This window comes from Dermacentor andersoni, chromosome 5 (assembly GCF_023375885.2).
Source record: "Dermacentor andersoni chromosome 5, qqDerAnde1_hic_scaffold, whole genome shotgun sequence".
NCBI classification, from domain to species: Eukaryota; Metazoa; Arthropoda; class Arachnida; order Ixodida; family Ixodidae; genus Dermacentor; species Dermacentor andersoni.
In genome coordinates, this window is record NC_092818.1 from 140,761,372 (window position 1) to 140,777,904 (window position 16,533).

Consider the following 16,533-nt stretch of genomic DNA (forward strand, 5'->3'; position numbering starts at 1 on the left):
TCCACTCTGGGTGAAGACAGCGAGGTCTGATTTCATTTAGTAACTACACGTGCAGCATCACATCATGTCGACGTAGAATGTACGGTGGTATAGTCGACGACACTGTGATTTTACCACCATAACAATGCTCTTTTAAACGCCTTTCAAACTTTTAAATTTCGCTGATACCCGTATATAGTTGCGGTTTGCGCAAGGATTATCGTAACAGCATCTGGGCAGTTTCTTTATTCTCAGAAGTCTGTCGCCCGTCGAAGAATCTTCGTTGGGACGTGTGCCACGTGCGTGCTAAAGATGCAAAGAACGCCAATATTTCAAGATTATTTTAGAGCGCGTTGGGCTAAAGGGGCACTTGGCTGGTGGGCAGGCTGTCAATTAACAGCTACACACAATTTAAACAGGGTAATCGTTTCGCAAAAAGTTCATGGTGCCTGGTTTCAAGTCCTCGGTCAAGTCATCAGGTGAGCTACAAGTTCTCTGTGCGCGCTGAATGAGTATATCGCTGCAACGGGAACGCTCCTTGTAGACAGCGTGGTTAACTGACATGAAATGCAAGTTACGCCCAGCGTGCGTCGGTTTCTCGAACAGTCTAAAACAAATTCGCGTTTCCTCACGTTGTACCTGCATGCCTTGAAAGTGAAAGTGGTCGTCTTCCTTCGCTTCAGGAGTAGATTCTACGGCTTCTTCCATCGTGTTGAAATGTAAGCTGAGAACGTCGAAGTTACGTCCTTCTCTCAGCACGGCCTTCTTATCGCTACGACACGATTTGTGCATGAGCCAGCCTTTGGTGTCATGTAATCGTCATGCAATCTTAACGGCGACTATATTTACGTGTTGCTATACTGCTGAACGGCGCGCTGCGCTCCCAGCGGCCTCGGTTTCCTTTATTTCGGCCGATGGCCGACCACATATGCTGCAGATGTTACCGCACCATTAACGATCGACATTTCTAAAGGTCACCGGTGAACTCGGTGGCAGCACCGAAAATCAAGCGCGGGATTTTGCTTAAAACTGCATCGCAAGCTCCCACGATGGCTCGAGCAATAATGTTTAGTGTGGGTGAGCGAGCTCTTCTGACGCTGCGCATGCCAGATTTCCTTAGGTGCGACTGAGACAGAAGGGGGCAAGATATGCGAGACTCGGCTATCGACGTCCCGACATCGTGCCAACTAGCGTGCGGGGAGGCATTGCAGTGGGGAAAGGATCCGACGAACATAACGTGTCGCGGCAGAAAGGGCCCTATATGTGAAAAGATGGGGACGGCGCTTAGCTGCTCACTTGCAAATGTTTCGGTGCTGCACGTCACCGTGTATAAAAGTGAGGCCACAGAAGAACGAGCGCTCGGGCAGTTCAATTCGAACTAGGAGACACGTAGCCCAATACCAAAGCATATCAGGCTATCGCCTACATTTCGGCGACATGGTATAGTGCGAGAAAAACTTACCAGCCCCTTTCGCATCTGACCCGCCGTGGTTGCTTAGTGGCTATGGTGTTGGACTGCAAAGTACGAGGTGGCGAGATTGAATCCCGGCCACGGCGACCGCATTTCGATGGGGGCGAAATGCGAAAACATCCGTGGTGCTTAGATTTAGGTGCACGTTAAAGAACCTCAGATGGTCCAAATCTCCGGAGTTCCCCACTATAGCGTGCCTCATAATCAGATCGTGGTTTTAGCACGTAAAACCCCATTTTCTTTTTCATCTATGCGCATATGTAGAAAAGAGTTGCGGAAGCTATATCACTCACTATGCCGTTTAATTACTTTCAGACGCAGCCTACTTCCGACAGTGAAGGGGCTATCCCGGCATCTGGTTCACTAAGTAGCAGCTCGGAAATTAGTACTGCTTTCTTATCGGAACGGTAAATAGCTCACTTTGTGGCTTCTGTGATTGCAGTGAAACGATCGGGCACCTTCTTTGCGAGTGCCCTTGTTTTAAACCGCAGAGAGCATCCCTCTCAGCCACGCTATAGACCAACGTGTCTGTGTGTGCATGTGTGCGTGCGTTTCCTTTCTTTTCGTATTCCTTTTCTCTCATTTATCACGGCCCTTTCCCCCTACCCCAGTATAGGGTAGCCAACCAGAGATAGTCTCTGGTTAACCGCCCTGTCTTTCCTTTACCTCTCTCGGGCATATTAGTAATCGGGTTTCGAGCGTCATTCTCACAAAAAACTAAGACCTGCTTCTTCTTATTAAGGATGTCTGGACTATGCGACCGCCTTTTAATGTAAACCGAACGCTGTGATGTATGCGTGTGCACATCGATTATTGTTGATTTCCTTTTTTTTTCTTTTTTTCTTTTTTTCTTTTTTGTTCATAGCATGCTTCACTGGGCACTGCCATAATTTTAATATAAATTTTACAGTCCTTACAGCGACTGTCTTAAGGCCTTTTTACAAGCACTTTACACGCCCCCTTCGCCATTCATCACTCTATTGAAAACTCATTACCATTGGCTTGGCGCTTTTTGACCAGCCCTTGCGCCACAAAATAGCGGATCATGATCATTTTTTTCCTTTATATCGTTATTTATTTATGGAGTAAGCCCTTCCATCGACAGCAGTAATCTGTGTGCGTCACTGATGGAATTTTTCCGGTAATTATCAATGTTTTCAAGTTTAATATATAGCCATGCAACTAATCGCTTACTCAGTGGCAGATGCCTTGAATGTATGGTTATATCAGGGCGCATAATTTTGCCGCTATATACTCACAGTGTTCTTACACACGAGCGACATTAATCGAGATGCGTAGCTTTGCCCCCGGCAGCTGCGATGCAGAAAATGGTTAAGCATATTGCGCCTCCTAATCGCTCGCAGGTGTGACGCGTCGGTAGTAATAACAGAGCTAGTCACTTAACTACCAACAGCTGAGATGCGTGAGGAGAGTGGTAGCGGATCCAGTCATTTTGTTGTCAGGCATTTTATCCTTCTAACGACGCCGTGTCTTGAGCCGTTTACAAGCGCGTTTCGTCAGTGTTAACAGCTGGAGCGTTAAGCACTCCGTGTGTACATTTAACTCTGCCGAGACGCTGTTTAATGAGCGAAGCGCCTCTTGCTCGACTAATTGGTCGTTCTATAATAAGGCACAGCAATATCTTGCAATCACCGGCCAGAATAAGTCGCGAGACTGAGATGAAGATATATATTGCAGCCTCGGCAAATTGAGCTGCGAGAGAGAAAAGAAGAGAGGAGCCCCTTCTTGGAATTAAGGCAGGTAGTTTTGTCGGCGCGCATCTGACCGCTGACATATGCTATATACTCCGCATGGGGAGGCGGAGGGGGTTAGAAGCTTCCAAAGGAGAGTGCAAGAAAGGGAAAATAATATGTGCGAGTAAGCCTCCTAACGATACTTGCAGCTGATACGATGACGAAAAAGAAATTGCGTCAGAACCCATCTCACGATGACTGTCGACGGTAATGCGTTAGCATTGAATCAATATGGCGGAACAACGCATTGCCACCGTCGAAGTGAGTTATGCTGCAGCGGGAGTCATCTTTCGCGCTTCCCTAAGAACATTGGACGCCATCTAGCGCCGCTGCCGCGAAGCCTGCGCGAGGCCTACGAAATGCATGGCACGCTGGTGCGTGCGAACGCTGAGAAACGCGTCACGTGGCAGTCGGGCTCCTCTTTCGCGCTTCTTTCCAGACACGCCGCGCCATCTAGTGGCACTGCCGAGAAGCTCGCGCGTGGCCTCCGAGACGAGAGGCGTGGTGCACCGGTGCCTTCGAACCCTTAGAAACGTTCGCCCATTTGCAGCACACTCAGTGGCATATACTCAGCGACCCAAGTTGACGAGAAGTTCACTGAAGAACGGCACATACACAATGTGTTTATGGCGCAGCTCGCTAAAGCGTTGGCGTGAAATAGCGGCACATAGTGCATTTGTGGCGCCACCTGCTAATGCGTCGGACGGTTGCTGCCTTTGAGAAACCGTTGTGACAGGTCCGAATCTGCTCAGCATCCGAGAAATTCGAGGGATCCTTTTCGTCATTGTAGAGATGGCGCATTTCCAGTGGCACATACCCAGCTACCCAAGTTGCCGTTAAAAGACGTTCATTTAAGAGCGGCACGCACCTAATGGCGCCTACCCAGCGAACCAAGTTGGCATCCAAGAGGTTCGCTGAAGACCAGCACAGACCGACTGGCACATACACAGTGCTCCACGTCGGCGTCAAAGAGGTTCGTCGAAGAGTGGCACCAATGCTCACATTGGCACATACTCAGTTATTCAAGTTGGTCCGATGGTTGGCTTCGAACTCTGTTACCTCAGCAAGGCAGCCCGACGCCTTACCCATTAAATATATATATATATATATATATATATATATATATATTGCATGCTGTGATTTTATCCGCTGTGGCGTCGCCCTTATCAAAGTTTTGGTTGCGCAGCCAAGCTTGTTTAATTCTATTCTTCTTTATTTATTCATTTATTTCTACATTTCCTTATTTATCTTAGCATAATGATTTATTTCTTTATGTCTTGCTGCATAACATAGAGAAATGGAATAAGCGAGATACCCTTCACCCCAATCTCTCCAAAGCAGCCCACGCATAACAGAACGGAACAGCTACCGAGTTGCAGATTGTTCAGTGCTGTTTTGCATAAAGAGAACAACCGCTATGCTGGAGAAAATGAAAACTCTAAGCAAGTCAGACCATGCAGCGTAATCGCAAGTTAAGTGTTGCCATCCAAAGTTGTTCGCTCAGACGCCGACTGCACAAGCAGTTCGCAAATCTTCGATATCGAACTTCGATAATTTGCTCCGACAGAATAAGCCATGCGCGTCACGAACGCGTTTCGGTAAGTGCGACCGCGCTTCTAATGACCCCCAACGACAGATTGCAGCGCTAATCGAATCTGTTGTGCGCGTCCTTCTAGATTTTGTGCTTATTTTGCTTTCTTCTTGCTTCTGCTGCACCGTTCTCGTTTCACGAAGGCAGTCCAGCCGGTTCTGTCGACTTCCCTGCTGTCGAGCAGAATCCGTGACGTTAAAGAAAAGGAAGAGAGAAAGAGAGAGAGAAAGAAACAATGGAGCATGACAAAAAAGGCGCCCTTTTGACGCGATTCATAAAATCCGGTTTCGAGACCCAGTGCACTCAATGTCTGCAACGCTTTGTCTGTCCCCTTTCTTTCTGGACACGAGAGACAAGATTTCTTACTTGGTTGCGTTTCACGCACAACCCTTTCCTCCATTGAGTCATCTTTTTTTTTTTCTATACTTGCCAGTGACTTACGCGGATCAATGAGAACGATCTTTCCCTGCCGTTTTTTTTTTTTTTTTCTAAGCCAGTCTTCTTGTTCATTTCGTGTTGCGCATGTTTTTGTATAGATTTCTATGGATCGCGTGCTACAACCGTATTCCCCCTTTCCTGCACCTTTTACGACAGTTGACTCCTTTATCTCTACACCCACCCACCCCAACCTACGTTTTCTCTTTTCTTTTCTTTTTTTTTTAAATGTGCTCTTGAAAGCATTTGTACTGGTCCGACGAGGCCAGATGCAAACGAAGCAGACGCGCACTAAATTTAAAAGAAAAAGCAAAAAGAGCAAAAGAAAAAGAAATTAGGATAACGTCGCAGGACCTTCGGAGCGGAGCGTGTCCATCACAATCGAAAGGTGAGTCGCCGAATGTGGTGGAGCCGCGACCGCTCGATCAAAACCCGCCTCGTGCCCGTCTATGGACCGGCCGTCCTGCACGGGGCAAGCCAAGCCCCGTAACCCGCTCCATACAATCGCGCCACACGGGGGTATATACTCTTTCGTTTACAGCTGGGTATGTCAGAGAATTACCTATATGGGCGCGCATGCGCGTTCGTACGCATGCATGCACGCCACGGCTGACGGCGCCGCCCGTACCCCTTCATCGCTCGCTTCGACAGCCATACCATCACGCACACTCCCTTTCTCAACCTCCTCCCCGTCGTCGTGCTTTCGTGCGCATCCCGTTAAAAGGCTACAAACCTCGACTGACGTTTCGAGATCCCATCTTCTGTGGGAAACGAAGTCTGCACACGGACGGCTTACCGTTCGCCGAAAAATAAATATAGAAAGAAAAAAAAAAGAGTCGAGCATAGAGAAAAGGACTCCCCCCCTTCCCCCTTCTTCCGGTTTTTCCCGGGCAATATCGAACAGGAAGACGCGTTGCTGACGCCATCCGCGTTCGCACCGTTATTATTCCTTCCGCCTCACAAAAGGGGAGCGCGCAGATGATGCGGACCGGAGGAGAACGCACATAATGTATATACGTGGGGCTTTTGAAGTCTCGCCATTTTGCCTGTTTAAGGACGTACGCGCGCTTTGTTACATATTCTCGCTTTTCGGCGTTGAGGATGCTGGAGGGAAGGCGCCCCCCTTTTCCTTTTGAAAAGCCCGCTTGTTTATACGCGCGCGCGAATCGGGTGAGGCCGCCGAATGTCGACAACATTGTTAAACGGCGTCGCGTGCGGAGGCCGCGACAGGATGAAAATAGGGCGTGGTGTATACAGCGTGTCAGTGAATAGAGAAGTTCATAAGGATTAGGTGCGTGTAAATATCTTTGTTTAGATGAGTGCTTTTTTTTTTTTTTGTCATATGGGCACAGGTGAAGCGGTGAATATCTCGAATATGTGCCCCCCACAGTTGCAACACAATGCACTCATTTTTCTAAGTGAAAGGACCAGAACCAAATATATGTTTAGTCTCTTGTACTGGAGGCCACCTTACTTAGGTACATTTTAATGAATTAATGAAGTAAGGAAGATGATAAATAAAGTAAGTAAGTGAATGTCAGTGAGCGAGTAACAAGTAAAGCAAGGTAAATAAGTGAGTAAGTAAGCAAGAGATTATAGGGGGGGGGGGGGGGCAGGAAGAAAGAAAAGGCAGGGATGTTGCCCAGAAATGCGTCTGGCTGGCTACCCTACACTGGGGTACGGGAAAGGGGAATAGAAAGAGGAGATAGAGAAAGGAGGAGTTGGGGGGGAGACGTGGTGAGTTCGCGCGCGGAGGACCGTGCCAAGTCATAGGCCTACACACATGCCTGTCGCCCTCAAGAAATGCAAAAGTACCTTCGCAGCTTTTTGGGCCGACGAGCTATGGGGACGGTCTTCAAGTAGCGCCTGCACGGACAATACGCTAGATAGTGTTTGTCAAGTGATTAGAGGGTAAGTGAAGGAAGTGTGTAAAGTAAGTGAGTAACTGGCAAATGAATTAATGAGCGGGTGGGGGCGTTCGCGAGTGAGTACTTCCCTTCCAAATTGTACGTCTACTGTGACTTCGAAGAAAGAAAAAAAATCTTTCAGCAGGCGTTATATATATATATATATATATATATATATATATATATATATATATATATATATATATATATATATATATATATATATATGCCTCTTACATATTTGAAATGCAAAACACGGAAATACTGAAGTTTAATAAACATTCGAATAGTGTCAGCGACCTAAACATAAAGACAGCAAAATAGAAGCGGTTCTAGAAGCCTGTCTAACGATTAAAAATAAAGTAACGAACAAGAAAGAGGATGCCGATTTCCTTGTTTCTTAATCTCCTTGACTACTCTCACACCTTATTCGGTTTGTGGATTGATGACAACAATGATTTACAAACAGTTCCTAGCAATCTTGGATAGACCTTACCAAATAAATATTTTTGAGAAGATCGTTTCCCGTCTTCTTTATGACTTCAGTGCATTTGTATGCTTGCACTTCAATCTTGTTGTTCATTGTAGTAAGATGACGTACCTAGCTTAACTGTCGTTAGTCGATGGAGCCGGACTCCATTAACTGCAAAAATGAATAAAAAAACGAGACCAAGAGCTAGTAAGGCAACAGACACGAAATAAATAAAATGATATCACTAGAACTTTTTTTTTTTAGCTCAGCTTGCTTAGGTCAATAGCACAGCAGATACTCTTCTCTAAAGTTCTTTATTTTTTTTGTTCGAGTTCCCTCTTCCATAGAAATAAAAACCAATATAACAATGACGTGGTTAAGAAGTTGGCATTCGACCTTTCAGAAAGTGTTTTACCGAGAAAACGAGAGCTTTGCTCTCCACCAAATAAGGACAAAAGCGGAATCGATTATTCCGCGTAGTTTCCATATATCCTCGTTTTCTTGCACTTCAACCTTTAGCATAGGCCAATCCTTTTCCTTTTTTCCCTACTAGACGCCAGGCTTGATATCGGAAAGCTGACAACTTCCGCTGCAGCTCTGACAAATGTGGGCTCACGTTTTTTTTTTCTCACATATATGCCATGTGTGTGTGGGGTGGAGGGGGAGGGGGGGAGCCGTAACGCCTAAAACGCTGTTGAACTTTCATATCACCTTCCATTTTTAGAAGGCACCGATGGCGGCAGTTGAGGTGAGTTTATCTCATTTGCCATACTCTCAAGGCTCGAAGGCATGAAAAACAAAAACGTGAAGGTGATTGGTAATTTTTTTTGAAGTTTCGGGCGTCCGAGACAGCAGCGATGGCGGTAGGAAGGTCGTTTCAGTCGTTAGCTGTTCTCGAAATAAAATAATTAACGTAGACATCGGTGACGCCCACGATGGGACACTAACTTTGAATTATAATCTTGATACACTATAGAACGGCTTGAAAAAGATGGAATGAGGCAATCTGCTCGGTTCTGAACTGACTGCACAATATCTGTGCAGTGTTGTGTGACTTGGACGCCGAGTCGTGCGCCCGTTCCACTGTCCCTCAAACGAGAAGTGTAAAATAATTGGATTGAACCAGTGCTACTGTACGAGAAATTACATGGAGGGGAACAAAGAAGCTTGAAATGAATCTACGGAACGCACAATGGTGAAAACGATGGAACGAGAAATGATAGCTGTAATATGAGCCTATTGCAGCCAAATTATTGCGGCGGAGCAAAAACATTTGCAATTCGTTCGGAAATGCCTTGTGGGAGGTTAGAACATTCGAAATGAGCTCAAAATGGGTGAACATTGTGGACTTGACTAAAGAATAAAAAATAAATAAATAATAAAAGAAATTGAAGTGGACGACCAGCACAAAGCAGCACATTTATGTTCGCACAATGACGCGCTTCAGAGACTCTGCACTGACACGCTAACCGTCTCTCATCTTATGGCAGCCCATAAAAAAGCCAGTGCTGCAGAGAAGGTGACGACTGCTATTTTTGTACCCAAATGGACGCGGCGGCTACGTGAACTTTTTGGAGTGTTCAACCTCGCTGGAAGCTCTATGTGCCTATCCTTGTCTCCCGAGTCAGAGACGTTGACACGCCGATATGGTTTTGTCGAACGACTGCGCATGTCGTCAAAGTCAGGCTTTCTCTCGCTTAAGTGTCCCGTTCGCATACGGGAGCTCAGACTCGGTTTGTCACGAGATCACGACAACTTATTCAAACGGATTAGAGCCGGGAGAACAACGGTGTGAATTATAGAGAGCAGACGAACTGTATAAGGGTGGTGAGGTGGGCAAGCTTGAAGTGATCCATATGTAGTTAACCAGCGCGCAAACAGACGAAGTCGATACTGCGCCAGCTCTAGAAAAACGCAGTCGATGATGGCAGAGAGGTTAGTGGCGTTTTGAAATTAGCAAACTTGCAGGCATATAGGATAGGGTCAGCTGCCACGAGACAGGGATAATTGGATATCGATGGGAGAAGCCTTCGTTCTGAATTGGACACAAGAAAAGGCTGGTGATTTTTCTAAAGTTGATCTCTGACAGTGAGGAGAAAACTGCGGCGTAGATGCAGCTTTCTTACGCTGAGTAAAAAAGAACTGCGGCGTAGAAAACCGAGCATGCGTTTAACGTTAAAGTACTTCAGTAACCAGAAAAGCTAATTACAAAATATGTTTTTCCGACATGGTAGGTTCAGCGCGACATAGTCGAATACTTGAGGACTGGCGAAAACGCAAAGCTCTGTGCGTCGTCGTCCAGCTTGCGTATTTGTCTGCGCGCCACGCTGGCGTTATCTCGCACAATACTCAGTGACTCGCCCAACAACATGTAATACTGGATTATCACAGTTCTGATTTTTTTATCACGAAGTGCCAGCTGGAATAATTGGTCATGGAAAAAATTCAGCAAAACATCGCAAGGAGATTTTTAATGGAAAGAAGCTGAAAGTTGGATAAAGTGCAGCGCTGGAACTGTTCAGCAAAAAAATATAAAAAATAATAAAAGAAAAAGAAGGAAAAGAAATCTCGTGCACAAAGGCGCGTAAAATAGAGGGAAGCACCATTGCGCGTTCTCCATGACGTCATCTTAAACACTGTCGTTCGTGGACTCCGTTCTCGCTGCTATACAGTCAATTCTGTCAACTACAGTATAGCGCCACACTTATTCTTATGGTGAATTTTGTGTCAACCGGTGTGCGCAGCATAGTAGGAAGGAAATAAGCACATCATTTCATGGAGGAAGGGGCCATAACCAAGTATCGCCGTATAATATCAGTCCCGGTCCAGGCATTTACGTCGGGACCACCTCTTGATTGAGGAGGTCACTCTGCCGTCTGATTTAACCAGCTGCAGGAGGTTATAGGTCGTTGGCAGTGCCAGCATAGATTAACCAGCCACTCGAAACGCAATCCGTATACACTTTTAAGGTATACGTACAAAAAATATTTAAGAATGCGACCCTTGTTTCGTTCGCTAAGTAGATCGGCTGAATTTAATCGAAGTGCTACATCCAATTTGGCAAACTGGTATACCCTCGTAAGAAGGGGCCTGTATTGGCCGGCTGCATTCACTGAAGACACAGCCGATGTTCGCAAGCTTTTCCATCGTGAGCACTGTTCGTCATCATCTGCCGGTTGCTTTCGCTGAAGATGAGTTCCCATTCGCGACTCACTGGAGGCCGTTCTGCACAACTGTATACGAACGGCACTGTGACTATGGACCCGATTTAAAAAAAAGAGGGGGGAGGAGGGGGATGCCTTCCATCGTTCCATCCGATGCCTTTCTTCCTCCGTTTTCGTGCCGTCGGTCGTTAGCGCTGCATGGTTAACCGTGACGTTCGCGCTTACGCGCGACCCCGGGTTCGTTCACTGGTGCCGCTCTCTTTGACGTGCGCGCCCCGCCTGTCCGAGCCTGCGCACGTCCGCGCGCGCTGCGGTGACAGACGCCGCAGCGGCGCGCGTCTGGGGCTTCGACGACGACGACAATGGGGACAGGACAATTACAGAGCTGCGCCGACGCTGCGGACGGCCTCGGTGGGGACCCCCGATTGCATTCTCCGACACCCCACCCCCCCTTGAGCGGCTCGTTTATTTGTCTTGGCGACGGTCGACTCTAGCCGACGAGTCACAGCGCTGGGCGGCGGCCTTCCGTCGCGCCCCTTGCTCCTGCGTGTCGTAGAGTTATGCGCGGCGCTATGAGCCAAGATTCGAGCTCTCGCCGCGATTGAGTGGCGGCCGCGACACGTGACGTCTCTGAGTCACGCGCGTCGGGGTTTCGATTGCCAGTGGCACGAGCACGAGGGCGCCTTCAACGCGGAGTCGCTTTTTTTTTTTTTTGTTGTTGTTGTTGTTAAACTCGCGTCTACGAAGCAAGCGCGCCGTGTGCGACTTGCCCTGCGAAACATTTGTTCACGATGTATACTGTCTGGCGAGAGTATTAGCGTGGATTACAAAGCAAGGTTAGATATGTGCTGAAAAAAAAAACTGTAAAAAAGCAGCGGCCATATAATGACATCGCTATATGGTAAGGACATCGCTCATCAGAAGACACGAGAGCGTGTACATCAACGCCCTGCGAAAGATGTGTAAAGTCATCGCGTTAGGGAAAAGATTGGGACAAACACTCATGTACTTAAATTTAGGTGCCCGTTAAAGAACCCCAGGCGATCCAAATTAATCCGGAGCCCTCCACTATACGGCGTCCCTCACATAAAGGGTTGGAGAACCACAAAATTAATTTGTTTAAAGCGTTAAATACGATTAGAAGGGAATCGAACAGCGCTACTGATCGACAGAACGAAGTGAAGACGACAGACAAATTATGTGTCTCTTGCGCTACTCCATTCCTTTCTAAACATGCGCCAATCAGCCCTGCTCAGCACATTCCTGCAGTAAAATTCGATGACGCGTATTCGAAATGATCGATATTCATATGTACAGCATAGTTAATTTGCGTTTACGTTCAGTTTTATCGCTCAATTCTCTCGATTCACTTTTATTCACTCGTGGCCATGGTCCCTGAATTCGTTGTCTCTGACAGCGTCAGGGTGCCTGCAAATGGTTTAACGCCTCCGTAAAAAAAAAAAAAAAAAAAAAGGCGCTCGACGTAATATTTGGGGGCAGACGCACATCAGGTGTGCGGTGGTTTCCTGGCGCCCACAACAACAGCACTTTTGTCTGTGGCGTGGTATCGGCGTTTACATTCACAGGCGATAACTCGCCTGCAAACTTACGAACATTACATTTCGTAAAAGTTTCCGCGGACTTGAAATTTTGGGGGGGGGGGGGGGGGGATCGATAGCAAGCATTTCATTAATGTTTGACTTTGAGCAATATGAGATACATACACTTAGGAATACATATGCACTTTATTAACGATGATTTGACCTTAGACTGAAAAGCAACAGATTATTTTTATATCAGCGATTTCTTTCAGCGGCTTTGTTGTTGCCGATTTCACTTGCTTGAGGAACCTTTATGAATAAGCTTGCTCGAAGCAGGCGCCCGTCTAGTATATGAGTTTACTATAGCGCTGTCGCAAGAGGGTTGATACATATATTATCACATTTTCTTCCTTGTATATAACATTTTTTTTTCTTTGTCATCTGGCGGCACCCCCATCCCTCGACACCTTTAAAACTTTTTCGCGAACTGAACATATTTTTCGTAAAACCCGACGCAGCATTCGTAAAATCGTAAAGCGAGCTCAAACTCGTAAACCTTGCGAAAAATTTGGAAGATTTGGCAGTTATGCGAAAGTACTGACCGATGGGAATGGTTTGCATGCGTCCACGCATGTCGCGCATCTTCTCTCTCGATTCCTCCGTTTTCTTTGCGCCACGTAGCGTAATCTCCAAGCTCCGGTGAACCTTTATGTGTCTCTCCTTGCTCTCTCCTCCTAATGTTCCTGATAATTGTTCTTTTTAACTTTGAATGTAGAAAAATGGGACCGGCTATTCCAAGATTCCAAGTACACTATACTTGGATACGAATACACACACAAACATAAGTCACAAGCGCACAAATATATGCAACCATACGAAGAAACAGGCGTCACTTGCAACAGGACGCCTGCGGTTAAAACGATGCCCCACATCCACCGCAATGGCAGCGAGCGGCGCTGCTTAACACTCCCATGGTTAATATATTGTACGCATACACGAATACGCCGGACATCGGACGATGGTAAAGCACCGCGTGCGTAATGCGAAAGATGTTCACACATCTTTTCCTGTATACATATTTCCAGCAGTTCTTCTAACAATCGAATTCCACGAGGAACGCGGAAGACAAGAAAATCACGCTGGTCATATGCTGCCAAAGCACAAGCCATTAGTGTGCACCATTTCGCCTTAAAGAGGCAGACCTAATTAACGAACCGGGCAGGCAACGAGGCCGGTAGTAACTGCTAGCGTCGCTCCACATTTAGTCGCCCCTTTATTGTTATGGCGCCGATAAGGCTGGGCGAGTTACGGCTGCGTGACCTACACGCGCAGTCGCTCTTGCCGATGAGGGGAGAGAGAGAGCGTTTCGAGATAAGGGTCTGGGTGTTACATCCTATTCGCGGTTCACGATTTACGGCCGCCAAAGAAGACTTCCCGCTAAACCATGTGGTGCGGCGTGTTTGTTCGGCCGATCCGATATAGTAGACTTGATTAGAAAAAAGATTCCTTATCGGCATTCTATCTGAGGGCCGATAGGGGCCCCACAGGTGGGTCGAGTGCATGGGGTGTGTGCCTCCTAGTCAGAGCGGTACCGGACGCTGTCTTCACGTCTTGTATCACGAGTGCACACCCCAATAACGATGCGCGAGCAAAGATTGCAACCCCGGGTTGTATCCATACCACTTTTTTCCAACCCGCGCATCTTCCAGGAAAAGAAAAGCGACCTTCTTAACATATTTCTTGAACTGTTATTGTTATTATCGTAGTGTTCGTCGCGGTAGAACTGAGCGCATACAAAACAGAACCTCTCCTTTTGCTTTCTTGAAGTCATCCATTCCTGGGCCGACGTTGTTGTTGCTATTGGATAAGAGGATACCCAAATTCCGAATACGCTATTTAAAAACACAAACAAAAGGTAAGATAATTCAAGGTTAAAATAACAAACACTGCACACACTATAGCACAAGTCACAAGCACTCAGCGTCGTGCCACCGACACGGGAAGCACAATGTGGTACCGTCACCACATCACATAGAGAGAATCCACACACTAACACATAGGAAATTTGAAAGTATAGGATGTTGACTCCTTCAAAACATGTGGGACATACCCACGAAGGGTGGTTATAACGGTAGTGGTGCCCACAGTCGTCAGCGTCGTCGTCCAAGCTGTAAACAGTGGAAGCATCATAGGAAAGTGTAGGCAAGGGTGGAGGAGATGTTATTTCTGTACCACTGCTACAGCGCCCATCCTCCCCATGCTCAAGCCGTCGTCACTAAGTGCGTTAAGATTAAAAGCCTCTTTAACACAAATAACATGAAGATATATCACGAGAATATTTAAAAAACGCACACACAGTTATGGCACGTACAGCGCTTTGCACCGCTAATGAATGTTCTTCATTCCGCTTTATAATGCTTCGGCAACGAGAGCAGATCTCAGATCTCGCTGCGCGATATAGCATTGGCGGCCCACACCTCGAGTCTCACGTTTGCCGCTCCGGTCTTGCATAAACAATGGTATCAGGGACGCCCATCACCTGTGCCGACCGGAACCCGAACAATATTGCCCCGCTACCGCGAATACGGGCAGCATCGTTATAAGTGCGAGCGTGACCGGACTGACCGACTTACCCGACACACCTATCGCTCACTTCGCCCACCTCCCCTTTTCTTTCTGCAAGGTCTGTCTGTAAATAAAAACAAAAACAAGAGCGCCCCTAAGAAAGAAAGAAAGAAAGAAAGAAAGAAAGAAAGAAACGCACAGTACTGTAGAATACGGGGCACTTGGGACAAGCTGACTGCTCGAAGCTAATGTATAGCCAGTCTTTAGACATTTGCCTTCCCCCTTGCTCTCTTTACCTCTCCTATCCCCCTGCCCACGAGTAGGGTAGCAAACTGTACAAAATCTAGTTAACCTTGCTGCCTTTCCTTCTTTTCATCTTTCTCACTCTGTGTAGCCAGAGGTCTGTGGCGAACAATATTTATTGTATATATCCCTGACGTTCCAACGGCATGCCAGTTGCAGACACTCGATTTGCTTTCTTTGTCGATATTTTTTGTTGCCTTTCTATATTCGTTCATATGTCGTTCGCTATCACGATGTAGTTTCCGGGACAAAAGAAAGGGGAACGAGGGGGAGGATACGGCAAGAGAACCTCGTGTGCCACATAGCCGCAGGACGCATCCGTAATTGCGGCTCTCTCGAGACGCCGACGGTTGCCTAAACTGCGACAGCCTTCGGGTTGTTTCACGTCTTCGAAGCTTCTCGCTTCGACCGCGGGGCCGCGTTTTCCGCGTTCGAACGTCGGCTGCCTTCTTCCGCGGGTCAAGCCGCGCACGAATCATTGCCCGCCCGGACGAAGTCTCCTCCCGCCTTTGTGCGCCGCTCGTCGCTTGTCTAGCGTGCTAGTGAAATAGAAATGTGTAATAAATGAATAAAACGCAGGAAGAGACGAGTGGAAGAAAGAAGGAACGCTGGCTCTCCCAAGTGGTTGAAGGAGCTGTGTTCGTTCGCACGGAGACATAGACACGGCGAAAATCACATCGCCTGAGAAGTACCGCAGATTAATCTATCTATCTATCTATCTACCTATCTATCTATCTATCTATCTATCTGTCTATCTATCTATCTATCTATCTATCTATCTATCTATCTATCTATCTATCTATCTATCTATCTATCTATCTATCTATCTATCTATCTATCTATCTATCTATCTATCTATCTATCTATTGACTGCATTGCTCATTTACCTGAAGTTGGGCATCAAAAATTGAAGACGTGCGCAGTGCGCCTTCGATGTGCTTCCACTCTAGTCGTAACTCGGCGGGCGCCGGTATGTTGACCTTGCGGCAATAACGGGGGAGCCTGAACAAACGGGTATACCGTCGTAGCGATTTGAATTGGAATCGAACCGATTTACGCTATATTTATTCTCGTTCAGGTGCCGAATGAGGGCAAATACAGTAAAAAGCTTCCAGGAGGCCTCATTAATCCACAAGTGGTTATGTGCAAGATGGCGACCGTCGATCAGGAAAGAGGGGAAAAAAGCAAGACAAACATAGATAGATAGATAGATAGATAGATAGATAGATAGATAGATAGATAGATAGATAGATAGATAGATAGATAGATAGATAGATAGATAGATAGATAGATAGATAGATAGATAGATAGATAGATAGATAGATAGATAGATCGTCCTAGCCGCTACGGC

The 16,533-nt window shown here is 46.8% G+C and overlaps 1 long non-coding RNA gene across 1 annotated transcript in view; it reads left to right on the forward strand.

The window, feature by feature from the left end:
- Positions 1 to 271: 271 nt before the first annotated feature.
- LOC129385086 (uncharacterized) overlaps positions 272 to 16,533 on the forward strand; it is a 38,019-nt gene continuing 21,757 nt past the window's right edge. Inside the window, exon 1 of the long non-coding RNA XR_008612644.2 lies at positions 272 to 458. This is a non-coding gene — a long non-coding RNA (uncharacterized lncRNA). The remainder of the gene's footprint in view (positions 459 to 16,533) is intronic.